Here is a 20,141-nt window from a genome sequence, read left to right on the forward strand (position 1 = left end):
GTTTCTCCTGGTTTCTCCTGCTTTCGCAAGTGTTGGTCCAGACCACAGAATCGTAGTTGCCAGGGTAAGACTGAGTCTGCGTGAGAAGAAAACGGAGCCAAGGAAAGGGCAATATGACTGGAACCTGTTCAAGAACAGCAGAGTCTTACAAGAACAGTACACGGTCGAGGTACATAATAGGTTTCAACCGCTACAGGAACTGGAGGAATCTGCTACAGGCAGGTATGAGAGGTTCATCAAAGCCACACAGGAGGCTGCAGAGAAGGTGGTCCCACTAAAGAAGAAGAGAAGAAAGACAAGGCATTCAGAGGACCTGAGGGTGGCAAAGGCTAGACACGAGCTGAATAACATGTACGGTCAATACAAGGAGAACACAACCGAAGTGAACAGACAAGAGTATAGCCAGGCCAAAAAGAAGTTTAAAGCAGCCTATATTACTGTGGAAGAGGAAGAACTCAGCAGCAAGATCGGAGAAGTGGAGAAGGCCCATCTGAACTGCAAGCATTGACAGAGCTGGAAACTCATTAACGACATCACTGATAGAAAGACAACTAGGAAGGGACAGCTGGAAGGAAGTACACAGGAAGAAAGGTTGGAGAACTGGTACAACCACTTCAAAAATCTCCTTGGAGATCCCCCTAGCATCACCGATGAAGACGAGGAAATTCCTACTGTATTTGAGGAGCTTGACATCAAGGAGGGCCCGTTCGAACAAGAGGAATATGAAAAGGCTAAGAAAACTCTGGTTGAAGGAAAGGCTAGGGCAGGGGTGCCAAAGCATGCATACGAATTTTACGGAATACATACGAATTTTACGGAATACATACGAATTTTACGGAATACATACGAATTTTACGGAATACATACGAATTTTACGGAATACATACGAATTTTACGGAATACATACGATCCATTATTAGAAACATACGATCCTTACGGAATACATACGATCCATTACGTAGATATATACGATCCGTACGGAATACATACGATCCATTACGCGGAATACATACGATCCTTACAAAGTGCATACAATGTTGAACATGTCTTTTGATAATCCTCGGAATACACTAAAACTCATGCAGATTTCGGGTTTGCAAATGAAGCGTGTTCATTTACTTCTTCTGTCACTTTCGTAAAATCTATACTCTCAATACTGTATGTAGGTCCCACTTTCTATGTTTGGCTTGCGCAGCTACCCCAAGGCTAGTACGACACTGTTGATAACATTTCCATGAATCTTGCGTACATAGCTACTGCGATACATACTGGTAAACAGTGCTCCTGACGGGCGACAGACTTCTTGTCTGTAGTAGTGAACGAAACACTAGCACCGTACCATTGTATGTGATGCAAATAGCATTGCTACGATAAAATCTGATTACAGTGAGCTCAATTCAGGGGAAAACAAAATACAGATTTGAATCAGGTAGCTTTTTTTTGTTTTTACAGTATCGTTCAATTCGAACTTGACCGATGTCTGCCATGAGATTTCGACTTCAATTTGGTACATTTTCTTCAATTCTCCTTTTGTATGTTGTCTTAACCCTTTTAAAACGGGAGGGGGTCTTTGAGGCCCGCACCAACTTTCGTGTCGTATAACTCCTGTAATGCCTGTGCTAGAGCCGCCTAACTTAATGGCTCCTGCTAAAATCTTCTTGGCAACAATGTCATAATACTAAGGTAAGTTCATGATTTTTCGTGTTGCCATGGCAATGAGTTTCTGAAAGGCATATGTTCAGGTTTTCTGGCTAATCATTGTCATCTCTGTCGGTAATGCTCGAGATGACAAAGGATAATTTTAATATATGTCATGATGGAGACTCATATGTAGGTCAATTTTTTGTGGAATTTGTCTTCAGCTTGTTTGCGAACATTACTTGACAGTCAAGTGTTCTTGTGTCCACCTAAGGTAAAAACAAACAGGTACTTACAACTAAGGATGTCTTAGATGTATAGTTGGGATTCTGTACAATAATTGACTAAACTTTTGTCAGCAAGGAGATTGTCTATAATTGCCTGCTTAACGTATCCATTAGATTTGAAGAAAGGTTGTTTATCCGAGCTGGCCTTCACTTAATGACAGGGACAGGGATATTTTGTGTCATTGGAAACTGCCACCTGGGATGATTTATTAGCGTCTGGCTCCAAGCGTGTGATTAAAGCGACCTCGCCGTAGGCGGAACTCTCTCTTTTCTGGCAAGAACAAAAGCCATATGTCCTTCGTCGGCGTCATGGCGCCAGGTGTGTAATTAAAGAGATCTTAGCAGACAAAGGACGACCTATTCTGCCGTGAGAAACAGCCACCTGTGCTGATTTGTCGGCGTGATGAAAGAGATCTTATCAGATGATGGACGTTCTTTTGTGCCACGGAGAACTGATTGACAGATGTGCCCTCGATAACATGTTGCGCGTTTGTACTTAGCAAAACATAGGTAGTTATGAAAATAGTATTTTGCGTATCTCTTTCTGTAGTTTACAGCTCATGCCACACGCGCTCTGTAGGTGATCGGTGCTATCGCGAAATGTCAATGTGCACTCACCTTTCCTCAAGGATAAATAATCATAATCACAGTATTATTCAGACAGTTGGTGTGACCCCATTTCAAACCTTTGGACACTTTGTCTTAAAATTTCATGCCTATTTGAAGCCTACTGATGTCATCTTATGAAAGAATACGTATTATTTCCTTTTCTTGACTAGGTTTTTGAACACAAAGCAATGTGACTATGTCAGCCATTTTGTGAGAAGTTAACTTAGGTATTCTTAATGGTTGAATAACGTGGCATACTTTTAGGACGGTCGGTTGCATAAACGCTAAAGGTCACCATCTGTCACTTTTCAGTCACATCGTCACGTAACAAACTGTTGCGCTTGTTTCACAGTTTGGAATACCTTTTTCCGAGGTGAGTTGTTATCCTACAATTTGATTAGAGCAAATCGCAAAATAACAAATATAGTCTTCACCGAGATACGTAGGTATCTTCAAAGTTTCGAATAGTGTGAGCGAAAAAGGGCATGCGCTAAATGTACCTAGATTTTTCCAGTGTTCTGCTTGTTCAATTTACAATGTTGAACTAAATCCGGGGACACTTGTACTCTGCTTTGTTGTTTTTGAGATGATGAGTTACGTTTCAACAATCCATAACGGTACCGCTTCGTTCATTAACGATGTTGAGCTAATTCTAAACGATATATACAGATGAACACAAATAAGTAACAACAGGGGGGTTTAAGATGTACTAACCAAGTTACATTTGATCAGATTCGATGGAAACACCGGATTGTCAACGGAAAGCTACCATTGATGTTTCATAGTCACAGTTCTAAGAAGAGCATTCGAACATGACTGTAACATTTCTTTATTGTAAATATCAGCGGGTTAAAATTAGTTTCATACAAGTTTTCAAGCAAGGGTTAACAGGTTAGATAAGAGGTCATTTGAAGTAAATGTATCTAAATGAACGTAGATTTTTATCAGTCTTGCTTGGTCGATTTCCGATGAGGAACGTATCTGGAAATACTTGTACTCTGACTGTTTTTTCATGTATTATGATGAGTTACGGTTGAACGGTTTATAACGGTAGCCAATTCGCTCATTTACAATTTTGAGCTACGTTTGAAAGATTTATACCAATAAACACAATTTCGTAACAACAGTAGGGGTACGGGGTCAATGATGTCCTGACCTAATCATATTTGATCAGATTGGATGGAAACACTGGATTATTAACGGTAAGCTACCGTTCATTTTTCATAGTCACAGTTCTAAGAAGGACATTGTAAAATGGCTATAACATATATAGATAGTCAAGTAAGTCATAGGAAATTGGCTATAGTCAAGTAATTCATAGGAAGTAATAACGATGTATTAAGGATGATCAAATAATGAAATAAATAAAGATGAATACTGAAGAAATGACGCAATTACTTGAAACAAGTTTAGCTTACGAGATTGGTTTCAATGACACTTTTAGACATAAGAAAATAGAAGGGGTGTAGTTCTACAGACTTTTTAAGATTGTGACTCTATTTTGATTAACGGAAGACTGCAAACGGTGTGCGAAAAAGAGAAATATGGAGTAACTTCTTTGTCGGGTATAATGGTTGGGTAGAAGTTAATAATGATTTACAAAATAAAGTGGGGTGGTCTTTTCAAGTTAACATGTTACTACTCCACTCCCTAAAAATTGCCTTAAGATATTCATTGATGGTTTATTTACTTAAAAGTATGCTCCTATTTTACACGATTTCTGATAAGCAAATTAAGCATTGAAGAAACTTCTGCCAGATCATTGATGTTAATCAATAATGGTAGAGGGCCCAAACGTTGTCCCTGGTGTAATAAACATTTAACATATCTAGAGCAGATTTGGTTCCATTCAAAGTCACACATTATTTTCTGCTATTCAGGTAATTTAAAGCCAGTTAGATGCATTGACGGTGACAGCGTTGAAATATTGATGGTATGGTATTATTTTCTCCATCAAAAGGTCTAAATAAGTCTAATTCCTATCTGATATTGTTTTTTGACAATGGCTGTGGATACTCTGTCTACTAGTTGCCGTAAGGTGAGAGAAGTTCGTACACCCTTGTGCAAACATTGATACCTTCGCCGAGAAGATTATGTTTTTTTCAGCGTTCGTGTGTGTTGTGTGTGTTGTGTGTGTGTGTGTGTGTTTACGTGTGTGTTTACGTGTGTGTGTGTGTGTATGTACGTGTGTTTGTGTGTGTTTGCGTGTGTGTATGTGTTTACGTGTGTGTGTGTGTGAACACGAAAACTCGAGAATGCCTGGCTGGATTGTAAGTCATTGGAACTGCATTTGGAACTGCTGGAGCCGATTTTGTTTGAAATTTTGAAAGGGAATAAGAAGATATTGACAGATCGTTATGATATTTGGTGTGTAGATAGCTTGAGTGGTGATGGACAAGATCATATGCTAATTATGCTTATCGCTAGCTACTTTTCATACTGGAATCTGGGAAACGTACATTTACATACAGGGGGCAGAGAACTGGAATACACTACCGGTATATGTTAAAAATGCTTCATCCATACGACCTGTCACGATATGGACTATGAGTTTGGATATGATTTTGTAATGACGCACAAATATGTTATGTAAATATCAGTGTATATATGTGTATCTAGGGCCTCCCTGAAAATCAGTGCCAAGCCACTGAGGGAGCTACCCTAGTAAAAGAATACAGAAATAAATAAAATAAAATACCTAATGGGGTAAGTTTATAGATTAGTTGGATTCAATTATAGGACTTTGAAACACGTGACATATCAAACAGAGAAGTGAGTAATATCGATAGATATCAATTATGCGAAATTGCGAATGAATACCTTAATTACATAAAGCCATTATGGTAAATGATGGGGATATCATTTTTGCAGCATTTGAAAGTAGATGTAGACATTATCAAACATAGATGACATTTACATCATTTATACGGGTATGCTACAATTACCTAATTTGCTAAGATTAGACTTTCATACTTATATATTTGGGTAGAGAAGATGATCAACTGACATAATCCATGCAAATGAGGTTCTAATTTGCGTAATATATTGACCGCGTTTATGATATGCCACTGGAAAAGGCAATACATCAGTCGGCGAAGGTATTTTTTTTAGAACATATAGTTCAAGCAAGCATATTTTATACTGTTACGTAAAGCTGCTAAACAGTGTGAATTGGTATGTTCAGCTTCTTCATTCTTGGAAGTTTTAAATATTCAAATAGAGAACTGACACTGTTTAACAGTTTTAGAGCAATTTTAGAAATATACATTTTTATATAAAAGTTTTCTGACATATAACCATGTAAAAAAGAGAACAAAATGTATTTTCAAACATAGCTGAAATTGGTTACATACACTTTGTATCTTGAGTGTTTTTTTTAAGATGTGTTTTAGGGGTTTCGTCTTTCGGGCTTAATTTCAGCTTTGTCGCGATGCATTTTTCTTGGACGTCCAGGAAGGGATGATTAAAAGTTGTAAAAATCCACATCGTAAACCGTCATTGTTGAACAGTTCAGACTTTTTTTTAGCTATCGACAAAATATGCATTGTGAACCGAAAGTTTGTAAAGGAATTTTTGTTTGAATATATATTCATCGAAAAAAATGGCCAACGTAATATTTAAAAGTGGAATTTGATATTTTTGAACATTTTAATTACTTAACTAAAGGTCACGATAAACGCGTCGTTGTTCCAGTTATTCGATGGAGCACTTTCATAGAAACCCTTTTTAAAAATGAATAAAAAAAAAGAAGGAACATTCTAACGTAATAACTTTGTCAAACTTGTCAAATTTCCCTTTCGTTAATTGCTAGAAAATATAGAAAAAAGAAAAAAAACACACTCACCATGACTTAGAAGAGTTGATAATGCCAGTAATTTCGTCATGCATGTATGTTATCACTTTGTCCCGACATCAAAGTTGGGACGGCCGCGGGCCTCACAGCGCACCTAGGGTAATTTGTAAATTGAAGTGTTCAGCTTCATTTCCGAAAATAGATTCATCAGGTTGGTAGAATATAGGATATAGGAGATTCTTCTCACACAACCATATGATCTCACCTGCTAACGTTTCGGTGTCTGTCAGACGTCTTCTTCAGAGCTTCGGACCTACATCGGCTACTTATAGCGGGGAGAAGCAGTGCTCCAGTCAGAAGCTCTGAAGAAGGTGTCTGGCAGACATCGAAAAGTCAGCAGTTGAGATCACATGGTTGTGTAAAAAGAATCTCCTATATCCTGTTCAGCTTCATCATTTAAAAAATGGCAAAGAAACCTACGACAGGTACACTAAAGCTTACAACATCGACCCATCAGCCGAAGAAAACATCGAGCTCGGAGAAAATCTACTAGATCACTTAGTGAAGCAAGAAAGGAACGTTGGCGAGAAACCATCGATGGTTTGGATATGACACACAATGGTAAAAAGGCTTGGAAGACAATCAAAAACTGAATTCTGACCAGGAGCCAGATCAACGCACTGCAGCAGTGACCCAGAACCAAGTGGCAAAACAGTTGCTAGACAACGGAAAACACAACAACAAGGAATATGGCTACATCAAATGGATGAAAGAAGTAATAAGACGCGTCCTTGAAGAAAGCGATGAAATCTTTTCCCCTTTCTCCCGCGACTATCCTGAAACACCTAAAAACCAACAAAGCATCAGGACTTGATGGTATTAGTGCAGAGATGATCAGACACTTCGGTGACAAGGCCTTAGACTGGTTACAATAGATTTTCAACAACTGCGCCGAGCACTATGCGAAAGGGGCTGATTTCCGGAAAAATTCGGAGTTGATATATTCCAAGACATGCTTGATATTTGGAATGTGTCCGGACAAGATGTCTGATATTTACCATATCCTGGAATATCCTGAGTCCGGACATGTTTTGTTGCGAATCCGGACGAATAAGACTTTCCTATATTTCAAGATACGCGCCATTGACGTTTCTTGCTTCCGAATGCATAACACGCTTTATATTCTGAACATATCCAAGGTAATTATATTCCAGGTATAAATTTTGGACATATTAGGAGTTGACACGTAGCATGATATGCCTCATTTCTGGACCATTTTCGGACGACATTCGATATTTACTACATCCGCAAATATCATGATTCAGAAATTGTTCCGAAGCATATCCGGACGGATAAAAGCTTCCTGTTTTTTCCGAATACGTGCCATTTCTTGTTCCGTACTCATGTTCAATTCACGACACAGATACAAGAGCTAGAGAGCTAGAGATATACCAAGAATCAGTGACAGTGTTCGGACATATTTGGAGTAACATGACATGCCACATATTCCGACCGTTTCCGGGCAAGGTTTTGGGGGTTCATTTCTGTTGCGTGTCCGGACAAATAAGACGTCTTTTTTTCAAGATACGCGTCATTGGCGATTCTTGTTGTGATACGGTTCATATATTGTATGTAGGTTTCATTGTAATTGATCAAGGATTATGTCGCCCTTGAGATGATATATTTTGGAAATAAATTTAGACAAATTAGGAGTTGACATGATATCATATGAATCACATACTCCATCGAAATACTATAGATCTATACTAGTGATAGCGGTGCATTATAAGAAAGTTACATATCCGGAAATATCATGCTCAAAATTCACTCAAAATACTCCATAGACGCGTTGCAGTATGGGAAAGCTCCATATACGGACAGTATCATGCTCCAAATTTACTCATGATACTCCATGGAAGCGTTGCAGCATGGGAAAGTCCCATTTTCGGACTAAAACAGGAGGCACTCATGGTCAGAATATGCGATGTGCTGTACTATTGTTCGCCGTACAGTGGCGCTGCAACTTTATCATGGTGGCAGCACATTCTAGGCTATTTAATGATACTGTCACCAAGGAGTATCAGGAAGCCAAATTCAACCGAGAATAAAATGCATACGGGTGGTGCAGTTTCTGAAAGTCAGGTCATTCGGAACCAGATTTTTTTTAGAACGGATCGGAGCTGAGGCACATTATATATGTGTGTTGGAACATAATATCTGTGTGTTATTTTTGTGCGGATGTAAACAGTGAAGTGTTGTCAGTGAAACGTCAACCGTGCGACAGTTTGACCTGATGGGACCGTACCACGCGTGTTTGGAGCAGTCAACGCCCGACAAACAAGGGTATATACCGCGCCACCACGATGTTTGCGAATGTGTGCAACTTGCAAGGTTTGAACTGGTAAGTACACAATGGATTTGTTTACAAAAAATAAGCTTTATCGCATGTAACCTGACCCCGTTAGCTCAGCTGCATCTTTCATGTCTTTGATACTCAAAGGCGCTGACGGGAGATTCCCCCGAAACCTTACTATCATCTAACAAATGACATGGATCATCATTATTAATCTACTCCCATTTCAACGAATGATGTTTAGGGTTGTATGTTGGGGAGTCTTCAACACACATAAAATGCATTTAGTAGTTTTCCCCTTGCTGGCGGGGCGGGCATACAAGCTGAAGCAAAAGCCGGGCTGGTACTACTGGGCGGGGCCGGGAAACTCCCCAGGAGTGCTGAGCTCTATTTACCGCGGGATGACTGCTTTGGGCCGCCGAATGAACTGCTGGTCAATGGCCCGATACCAGTCTGACCAGCACAAGCCAAGACATTTTACATGATTATGTTCAATGCTATGATTGTATATTAAGGGTAAGACTAGCCTGTCAATAGCTTCTGTCTTTTAGTTATGCAAAACATGTACAAGCCTAACATCTGCGTAGAGGGTAGGGTAGCTGACACTACAGTGGATACTTAGCAGGCAAATTGAGGTTGATTTGAGGCTGTAGTGTAGTGTTCCCGGGAACGAGCGTTTCGCGATCTTCCACCAGACATTTGGAAGTGGCTACTGAGTCAGGACGATCCTGGTCAGCAGTAGAAAAATCTGCACTGCTGACAGGATCATCCTGTCAGCTGTAACAGATAGAATAGACGACATAATGTGTCCTGATCTTATACAAAGGTTTCTCAGTAGCTAGGCAGTAAGCAAGCTATATTTAGGACTAAGACACGTGACCAGGCCGTAGTCGGAAGCTCATCTGAATAGATTAGTGTTGACCAATAGCGAGTGAGAACAGCTAGCTCCTTAGCATAAGCCCGCCGATTTGAACTCAGAACCTATCCTGTGACTAAGGTAAGTGATCACACGTAGATTAGCTCTCTGTATTTTGTTCGTAATAAATATTAGATGATTGTAGAATATCCTACATTTCCATCATTACACTCAACCTCCGTAATCGTAACGCTCTAGATCGATTATTGTGCATCTTGTACTGTAGGCCTTTATAGTAGACTTGGCTTGTATAGTACTGCATATACCACGGGATAAATAACGATCCGAACAAGAGTATTAATCAAACCGGCTTGGCGTTCTTATCTCTATAGTAGCGTAACTTAAGCTATAAAGGTTAAGTCCACATCCTATACCCTAGACCAGAAAAGTTGCATTGATTCCTACACCGCTTGTTCGGACAACTGTGGTTTCTGCTTGCTTGTGAATTTTGTGTGCTTCTTTTTGCGCTGTCGGTTCCCGTGTACTACGCGTGTTAGCTTGTTTTCGGCCCGTTTCTTTGCGTAGCTAGTTAACGTTTCCCGACTGTTTGTGTGCCGTACGAGTGTTGTTGCTTTTCCTGTACTACCAAATTCTTTGTCCTGCTGTTTTGGCTGCAGTTTTCTGCATATTTTCCGTTTTCCAGCTGTGTTACTAGTGGCGTGGGTTTCGCGTCCGTTTTTTCACACTGCATAATTGATTGGACCTTGCCGACATCGCAGTCCGTCTCTAGTGTCCCGCTGTGCGCCTTTCGGGCCATTGTTTTGCCAAGAAGACCGCTCTTCCGGACGCCTTGACTTGCAAATGGATATACCGTTGTTGTCAGTTTTCTGTGTCCTACTCCATAAATTATTCTTTCACTATCGTTTGCTCAAAATCTCGTTTGTGTTTTTAGACCTATTCTGTTTTGGCTCCCCGTTTTGTAGTACCCATTTCTGTTTGGCTTTTTTATTTTTGTACCATCATGGCGGCCGCCAAAACTAATGCCCCGGAGATTGATTTCGGTAAATTAGAGGCTGCATTGTCCTTCTTCTACTGCCCAATTCCTGCTTCGTCACCGGCGATGGCTACCCACCCCACGTCTTACTCCGAAGAGCTCCTGGCTCCCCGGTTTCTCTGCGTCAATCTAAGGCGGATGTACAGCCGCACACAGGACCCGTTCCACTACCGCAGCGACACCCAGGCTTTGCGGCAAAAGCGCAGCGAGACCCCGCAGCAATTGGAACTGAGAGTGCGCCAGGCGGTCGCTCTAGCCTTAACCTCCTTGCTCTAGCCTACCCCGGAGCCGACCAGCGCACGCGCGACGACTACGGCGTGCAGGTTTTCCTGGACAATTTAGCCATAGATGACCTTAACCTCGCAATGGATAACCTTAGTGGTAACCTCCATTAACACTAAAATTATTTCCTTCCTTCCACGAATTCAACCACCTGCACGAACATCTGAGGGCGCAGAGCAAGCTGCTAGAGGAGGACGGAAGGCTGAGGCGGTCAAGAGAAAGAAAATGATGACAAATAGGAGAGACAGGGTATGTGTATTCAACTTTTTTATCTATTAAAATTAACAGATTGAAGGGACGGGTTAGGCGATTGTTCAAGTGGCTTTGTGCATGGCATCCACATGTTAGGGTATCATGAAGTTCAAGAAAACCTGGTATGCAACTGACACTAAAGTAGAACTATCTGACTAGTTTCTTTTCTATTAAAACAAATTCCAAAAGAAAGCTGTAATATTTATCAGGCATTTATGCATATTTTGCGTGTTTTCGAATTTTCTATCCAAGATCTATCATTCTATCTAAATTACAAGTGATCATTGGAAACAACGTTTATGAAAACTATTAGTCATGAAAAATGCATTTCCTACCAAGACTGGCTACATTTTGCTGGCTATATTTAGAATGGTAAAGTAATATGTATCTTGGTTTTTTAATAACGCGGCGGTTTGTGTTAAAAATCCCCCTATGATGATATTGGTTTGTGTCCTTCAAAATCGTTTATTGCAGTGTAGCCCTGCCCAGGTGCCCGCCATGCTTAATAACACGATTTTTTCTGTACCCACTCAGCTGTTCAAGTCCCGAGTTCGGGTGGCAGGGGACGTCTTGGACAGAGAAGAATACGACTACCTGAAGTCATCAGGACAGATGTCCGATGAAGCCAGCGATGAGGATGACAAGTCATCGGTGTGGGTCCAGCCACCCGCCTGGCGGGCGGACAAGTTAACGGACATAACGCGAAGGTGCCAGCCGGTCCTAGACCAGAAAAGGAGAGACAGGCGCCTGCCCTTCTCCAACAAAGAGAGAAAGCAAGGGGAGGAGTTTACAGACAGATGTCCACCATCCAGCGGGCTGCACAGCCACACCTCATGACTGTGGCCTCCCAGCTGCAGGAAGAGGAAGGCGCGGAGGGAGAGGAACGCGTAGAGGGAGAGGAAGACACGGAGGAAGAGGAAGACAGCGACTGAAGCTAGGAGTTGTGATGATGACTGATGACTGGTTTATACAACTTATAAAACAAACCACATGGCAGCCCTATGGCTGAATTGGTAGGCTTGTTGACAAAAGGCTAGCTTTTTTTTACATACATTATTACAATAGAAGAAGCACATACAGTGGCATACTTCATCATTAAAACGTCACATTCCACTATTTACTATCACTGCTTAGTAAGTTGACCCTATAGTACGTAGATATGACTTTTTGTATATCTCACAGTGTTGGCTTTAAAAGTTTGTTGCAGTCGGTTTTTACTATCGTAGTTTGACCCGTAGTACGTAGATAAGCCTTTTTTGTATATCTCACAGTGTTGGCTTTAAATGTTTGTTGTAGTCGGTTACTCGAGCGAGTCTTTCACGACACAGTGGGAACCAGTCCCTGAAGGTCGGGGATCTCAGTCGAGAGAGTGCAAAGTTTCTGCATAGTTCTTCACGTCTTTGTGATAGTGGTGTTAATGAGAGTTCTCCAATACAACTTGCATTTGATGATACTTCTGTTTTGCATTCGTGTATTGATTTGCCTAAATCTTTGGTGTGGTACTTCTGTTATTCTAAGTTCGTGCAGTATATTCGTCTATGTGTAAAGAGTTAGGAATTCAAAACATATTATACTGTATTAGGATCATTTTCTCTCCCAAATAGTCTGAAAATGTAACGCCTAATAGAGTTTCTGAAAGGAGAAGTGTTACTGTCCGATTCTCGGTTCCGAATATCCTATGTAAACTTTCCGGAGCGTAACAGCCCGAACGCGCGGTCAGAAGTTAGGTCATTTTCTGAACGCATTTCGTCTTAAATGAGTCCGAAACTGGAAGTCCGGATATTATGAAGAGTACTGTGGTCCCGTTCTTGACTACGGAAATCATCCGAAAACGTGAGGAAGTTGAGTCGTTTTTTTGTCCGGATATATCCGAAAACGTTACCAATTCGGACGTATACGTACCTAAAAATATCCGGACATCACCATCTTTCGGGCGTTACTATGAATCCGGATATGAGGAGTAGTGTTACGGCCCGATTCTTGGTCCCGAATATCCTTAGTATATGCAATTTCCCGGTGTGTAACAGCTCCGAACGCGGTCAGAAAATATGTCATATTCGGAACGAGTTTTGTCCCAAATGACTCAAAAAATGGCCAATTACTGGAAATCCGGATATGAGAAATAGTATTATGTTCCCATTCTGGATTCCGAATATTTTCAGCATTTGCTATCTTTCCGGAGGGTTATTCCTCCGAACTGGGTCCGAAATTATGACATATTCGGAACGTGTTTTGTCTTAAATGAGTCCGAAAATGTCCCATTACTGGAAATCCGGATATGAGAAATAGTATTATGTTCCCATTCTGGACTTGAATATTTTCAGCATTTGCTATCTTTCCGGAGGGTTATTCCTCCGAACTGGGTCCGAAATTATGACATATTCGGAACGTGTTTTGTCTTAAATGAGTCCGAAAATGTCCCATTACTGGAAATCCGGATATGAGAAATAGTAAAATGTTCCCATTCTGGACTTGAATATTATCCAAACACGTAGGGGCGTATCGTCCGGATATTGCCCGGATATGTCCGAAAACGTTCCCAGTCCGGACGTATACAAACTTTGAAATGTCCGGAAATAACCCCCTTTCGCATAGTGGAGGCTACTCATGTCTCCAAGATGTGGCCACGTGCAAAGGTGGTAGCTCTACTGAAACCCAACAAGGACCCTGAGTCACCTAAAAGCTCCCAACCAATATCACTCATCTGCATACTCGGTAAGTTGTATGAGCGATAATTGTCCGCATCCAGCCCACTACTGAGGATCAATTGACCAGTGATAAGTCTGAACTCAGAGAAGGGCGGTCGTGCTCCGGACAAGTACTAAACCTCACACAGTTCATCGAAGATGGCCTTGAGACCAGTCTGTGGGTACTTTGCCTGTTGCTAGAACTATGTAATAAATATTTAGGGGAGACATTCTGTGGATGCTGAGCCCCCTGCCTTGATTTGTTCTGCTGTTATGTTGTCAATCCCTGGAAATTTCCTTGTCTTCAGTTTCCCAATGACCTCTTCCACTTCCACTCTGCTGAAAGGGTTCGTCGTTGATTGGCAAGTCTGTATCCGCTGGCATTATTACTGGAGGGTTTGCAGGGATAGGTCTGTTTAAGACTCAAGAAACATTTTGTGCCCACCTCTTTTACTGGCTATGTTAGTCTCTCAGTAGGTTTCCATCTTTATCCTTCACTGGTTGCAGCTGTTTCTTCCCATTTGTACATGAAAGAGTCTTAATTTTCTCGTATACAACCCGTGTGTTACCAGCCTTAGCTGCCTTTTCTGCGTCGACAGCTCGTCATGCCAGTTCTGCCTGTCTCTTTTAGCAAGGTTTCTCATTCTCTTTGCTTGTGCTACATATCTCCAATGATTAGCACGCATGTTCCGGTTGCAAGCTGCTTCCTTGAGAGTCTTTTTCTCTTCTCTGGCCTCCCACGCCTCTGTATTCAATGTTTATTTGGTTTCTTGAGTTTTTTCTAATTTTTTTGTGGTTGAAAATTTGTTTACTGCATCCCTATACAGGCAGTACGCTTCCTCTACTTCGGTATCCGGTGTTACACCCGCCATGTAGTTTCTCAGTTCTTCCTGGTATGCCTTATTTGTTGCATTATCACACTTTAACTTGTCGAAGTTGTACAGTATGTTTTCCATCTGTTGTTTGAATCTAACTTTCCACTCTGCAATCACAACGTGGTGATCACTGTCAATATCTGCACCTCCGTAAACCCGACAGTTGCTGATACTTTGCCTCTGTCCAGCTGCTATGCAAATGTCGTCAATTTGATGAGTTGTCTTCCTATCAGGGGACATGTTCTTATGTGAATGTCAAGGTGTCTAAACCAGGTACTCGTTATGCCAAGTTGATAAGTGCTGCACAGACCGATGAGCCTTTCACCATTGTCATTCTGGGTACCGACCACCTCTGTCCTCATCACAGATAGATGAGAAGCCTGTATGGTTGGCCCCCACCTGGGCATTATAGTCTCCGAGCAGCAGTACAGTGTCATGGCCGGGGACACGTTCTAGTAAAATCTACCGTTGGTTGTAAAACATGTCTTTTTCAGAGTCCTCAGCGTCTTCTGTAGGTTCATAGACAATGGGTATTGAGGCATTTTCATGTACTGATCAAAAGCGGGCTCTAATAATTCTGGCATTAACAGGTTACCATTCATCAAGAGATGCAGTTGCTTGCTTGGACAGAAGTAAGCCCACACCCTGTCTATGTATGCCATCATCTCTTCCCGAAAGTAGTAGTGTTTTTCCTCCCTCTATCCTTCTCTTGTCATTCACCAGAAGATGTGTCTCGCCTACGCTTTTCCACTTTTGCTGTATGGTGCCATGTTCGGACCTTCCATGTTGATACTCTCACCTGCGATTTCGCCGACGGAATACTTACTATTTCCTCTGTGTACCAGTCATGGCTATGTGGCTAAGTCCGGGGTTTGCTGTATGCCAGCTGCTAGTCCTTCGCCGCAAGCTTGGAAATCAGGACAGTTGGAGCAACTCCGCCCTCTCAGCACTTTCACAATGACGATTCAGTCACTTTGAAATTCACACAAAAAGGCGGGTTGGGAGAGACCAGAAAACTTAACACCGCTAGTGATTTGTAGGCCTTGGATCACGCATGAGAAGAAAGGGATAAAATGAAAAAAACGTTGTCGAACTCAAAATAAACAAGAGTTCCGCGACCTCATATCTCCATGAACAATTCTATTTATGCAAATGACTTACACATTTACATGATATCTGCTTAATCATAAACACCTGTATCTTACTTACACATGTTGCAATATTGACAGTCCTATAATTTTCCAATTTGATGAATTTCTGTGTTTTTGCATTGATTATGCAAATAAGGAATTTATTTGCATAATTGGTATCTGTTGATGCTCCACTTTTCATAAACTACAGGTTACATGTATTTGGGTCTGATAATGGAAAACAATGCAAATATAGATTTTCCTCATTAGCTATGCAACTAAAGTCCCAATAAGCATAATCTGCACTTCATTGTGTATATCTCTGTCTAAGCTACCTGCATACTAAATATCATGGAAATCCGTTGTTCCTTTGTTCAGTTATTCTCCTAAGAAGATTTTCAAAATAACGCCCATGCAGTTCCAGAGCAAGCTGCTAGGAGGCCCAACCCTACACCACTTCTTTATTACATCACAAGCTATCTGCCACCTAAAAATCAAGACCACAGCATGTCCAGGTCGAAATATACAAAAATTGAAGTTCTGCTGCAGTACCAAGGTCACATACCAGGGGGCCAAAAATCGACCTTAAATTTCGGCTTCACAACACCCGCTTACATACCAAATATTATCTTAATCCATCCAGAGGTTCTTGAGTTATGCTGACTACAATAGTCCGGAAACACACACAGACACACAGACACACAGACAGACACACAGACACGCCAAAAACAATATCTCCATTTTTCATGGAGATAACAAGCTGGGGTGGGAGGTGGATACGGTAAAAGATTGCCAAGACTTGCTCTATCTACAGAAATAAACACAAAAGAGAACATATAATACACTTTGAGCCCTGCCTAGAATAAAAATGGCATGTATTTTGGCCTGAAGAAGCTTTTTACTGCAAGGATTAAGATGGATTCAAAATCGTTCTCAGCAAGAACTCAAACCTATGTCCACCATCCACTGGTGTGACCTCTGAGTTCCCTTTTTAAAATATGACAGTCAGGAATTACCAGTTGTGTTTAGAAAAAAGGTCATTGAGGAGGGCTTATGTTTTATATAATACATACGATGAAAGGGCGCCATTGTCAGAGTAGGGAAGTTTCCTAATTTTCAAGGCTCCCCTTTGAATTGAGTCAAGCCTTGCAAGCTTAGTTTCACAAGCAGACATTCATATAGTGGGGGCATACTGCATGCCTCATCTTATCATGCTCTTATATATGGTTGCTCTTTGAGTTGGTTTTAGGTAAGGAGCCATCTTTCAGAGTAGGCCTAGTCACTTGCCCATATTTACAGCCATTCTCTTCATTATATGGTTTCAGTTAAGGTCCTCGTGAATAGTAATATGCATTAGCTTCATATACTCCACTTCCGTAAGTATGGTATCCATGAAGACCAGTGAAAGATGGGAGTCGACTGCTGATGATACTTCAGGCCTATATAGGCCTATCAAATAAACCAAACCAAATTGGGCTGTTCAACTTAAGCATTTTGAAAATCTTTAAAAAAATGAAATTATTAAAAATCATTGTTGAACAGTTTAGAGAGTTGTATTTAAGGAATAAACTTCTGCACATTGGCTTATTAATATTAGTATTTATTTAATAGGCTTTGTGGTTAGTTCATTTATGTCCGCTGGGTGTGGCTCTCCCCGAACACGGGACCTCCATTTAACGTCCTATTTGAGTTACGTCCCTCATTTACACCAAGTGACGTGAGGAAAGTCGTGTTAAGTGCATTTCCCGATGGTACAACGCCGAAGCGCATGTCTGGGAGCAGCCCGGGATCGAACTCGGGTGCCCTTGTTTGACAATCGAAAGTCTAACCATTACGCCACACGACGCCACTGATAGAAGCTCATTAATCTTTTCTTAAAAAACCTCTCTTTACTACGTTCACAGAATTAGAACCATATCCGTTATATTCACAATACATGCCGACATAGCATATCTAGCATGCAGTGGTGTTAATGACGGGTTAATAATGTCTCTGAAGACTATGTGTTCAGTACTATCGCGACCTATATTTCTAGAGACGCAGGTATATATCATATTGTGCTCCGCCGATGTCCTAATTGTAAGCACTACGAAAACAAATCGTAATGAAATAAATTTAAAAAAAAATCGAAGCAGTCATAGACAAAACATGATTGAATTGGATTTTTTAAATCCCATCGTAAAGCAAAATGTTTTCATAAATTTTCACACGAAATACTGGAATAAATATATATTTGTGTGGCGCTGCTAAACACTTGCAAATGGACTCTTTAGCTCCAGCATTTTTGAACAGTTTACAAAATCACATCGCACAATTTTATTAGCAAACATGAAGGAGTCCTACAGTCCAGAGGGGGAGAGTTATTTTCCAATAGATGATAATTTTAGGAAGTAACATTTTTTACAGTATACGATAAAGTACCCACTAGCCCCGTGCGCATAAATACCATTCAGTATTCTACTAAGTACCCAGGTGACCCTCTTTTTTTATAAATAATTGGACTAAACAACCTCAGCTTATGGTTACAACGTGTACAATAGATAAGACTGTAGTGGATACATCAATCTGTACTATTCTTGCAATTCCTCCGGCGACATAAGTCAGCATGTGCTATGATATGATCCAGATTTACTAATATGTATGTCCAAACTTTTTGTCAGAATTTGAGTATTGATACCCTCAGCAAGGTTTGATAAGACATTCAAGACTACATATACCATGAAAAATATTTAGAATTAGATGTTTGACGTACGCCCGGTAATTAGTAAAATTTAAGTCAGTGGCCACCAGAACCTACCTGTTTGCTGTTATGTGTGTTGTTGAAGGTTTTATGTACATAAACAGTTAACCCTTTCTCTCTGATCTTCGAACGCTCTTGTGCACAAACTTTTTTATCTAATGTATATGATAAAGTATCTATGCGTGTAAAATGGGTTGAAAGATTTATTTTTAATGACTGTTAGTGACAATCTGCCTGAATCATTGATTTGATTTGATTGATTTCTTTGACTGTAGAGAAGTACAGCCAGGGCTACCCAATTTACCCAATCTGGGAATAATATTCAAAATTCAATACGAACTCTCACAAATCACGTAAGACCATCCATTCAGGCATACACAAAACTATGATACATGGAAGAAACGAAATTAACAAACACCACAGAACTGACGCGCATATGGAAAAAGATGCACACGACTAAGCTATATAATTTCATAAATCGTTAACAAAGCCAAAACTTAGGTTTACATTACGTAGGGTACTTAAATTATACAATATTCCATCTGAGTCATCTGATATTTGAGTATTTGTTGCCGAATGATGTACATAGTTTATTGAATGAGCTGACGGTGAGGGATGTGCGGATATAACTAGGAAGAGTGTTTCAGAGTGAGATTGCTCTACTTACGAAATTTCTCTGAGATCTGGTAGTCTTACACGCTCTTTTAGTCAGATTTTCACTGTTTCTTAGCGGGAGTTGGTATCAGCCGCACGTGTTCGGGGTAGCAAACTTGTAGGTGTGGACGGAATCGTCAGTTCAAGAGTTTGTAGAGAGTCACAGTTGTGTGAAACTTGCGTCGGTACTAGATGACGGTATTGATAATTCGGTGTAGAGACTTTCGTATGAAGGATACGGTGGCCCGAAGTGGCCACTAAATATTGGTGGTTTGGTATTGAACGGATTCCACAGTCCTTTGGTCGCGTTTGGTAAGACCAGACCAGACAATGTCTGCATACTCGAAGTTTGTATAGTCTGTATGTATAGTCTGAGGAGTAGGTCTTTCATTAAAATGTGTAAATTGCCATTACCTACTCTGACTCTCCCATATTAGCCATGCTGCCACAAATGTCAGTTTTAAGTGTTATGTTTTATGTCATATTTCCTTGGATATAAATAGATTTGTGTGAAAGAAATCGTCAATACGCATTGTCAAACGCGGCGGACGGTGGGGGGGGTGGGGGTGTGCTCGCACCAACTTTCATTTCTGAATGACGTATGCTAGGACTACCAAATTTTGTGACTTTTTATTGAATTGATTGGCCACAAATTTATAATGATGATATACATCTTCCTCAAAATGTTACTAAGTTCAGCTTAAACAATAAGGTTTCATGGGTTTCTTGCTAGACCACACTTGTTTTTCTGCATCATGAACACTCACTCTCTTCCATAGCTTAGTCATTCGTAGGGGCAGCATACATGTAGCGTTCAGTCCGGCCATGTTGACATCATTAACACTTTTTTTAAATGTATTGCAACATCTTAAACTATATTAGCTATGTATAATCTTGATGTATATCATCAACATTCATGATGTATTATGTA

The 20,141-nt window shown here is 40.6% G+C and overlaps 1 protein-coding gene and 1 long non-coding RNA gene across 4 annotated transcripts in view; both read left to right on the plus strand.

Annotated features, from left to right (window-relative positions):
* The window catches only part of LOC136435817 (uncharacterized), a 65,009-nt gene that overhangs the window by 22,270 nt on the left and 22,598 nt on the right, over nucleotides 1-20,141 (plus strand). Inside the window, exon 1 of one of the 3 annotated variants that reach the window (XR_010755942.1) lies at nucleotides 2,847-2,907. The exons of 1 other annotated variant lie outside the window; for it this stretch is intronic. The gene's annotated coding sequence lies outside the window, so the exon portion shown is untranslated. One more of the 3 variants, XR_010755944.1, reaches the window with a different exon arrangement.
* Nucleotides 7,281-12,577, plus strand: LOC136435813 (uncharacterized). The gene is made up of 2 exons (XR_010755937.1): nucleotides 7,281-11,121; nucleotides 11,659-12,577. It is a non-coding gene; the product is annotated as an uncharacterized lncRNA (long non-coding RNA).

This window comes from Branchiostoma lanceolatum, chromosome 5, assembly GCF_035083965.1.
Source record: "Branchiostoma lanceolatum isolate klBraLanc5 chromosome 5, klBraLanc5.hap2, whole genome shotgun sequence".
Lineage (NCBI taxonomy): Eukaryota > Metazoa > Chordata > Leptocardii > Amphioxiformes > Branchiostomatidae > Branchiostoma > Branchiostoma lanceolatum.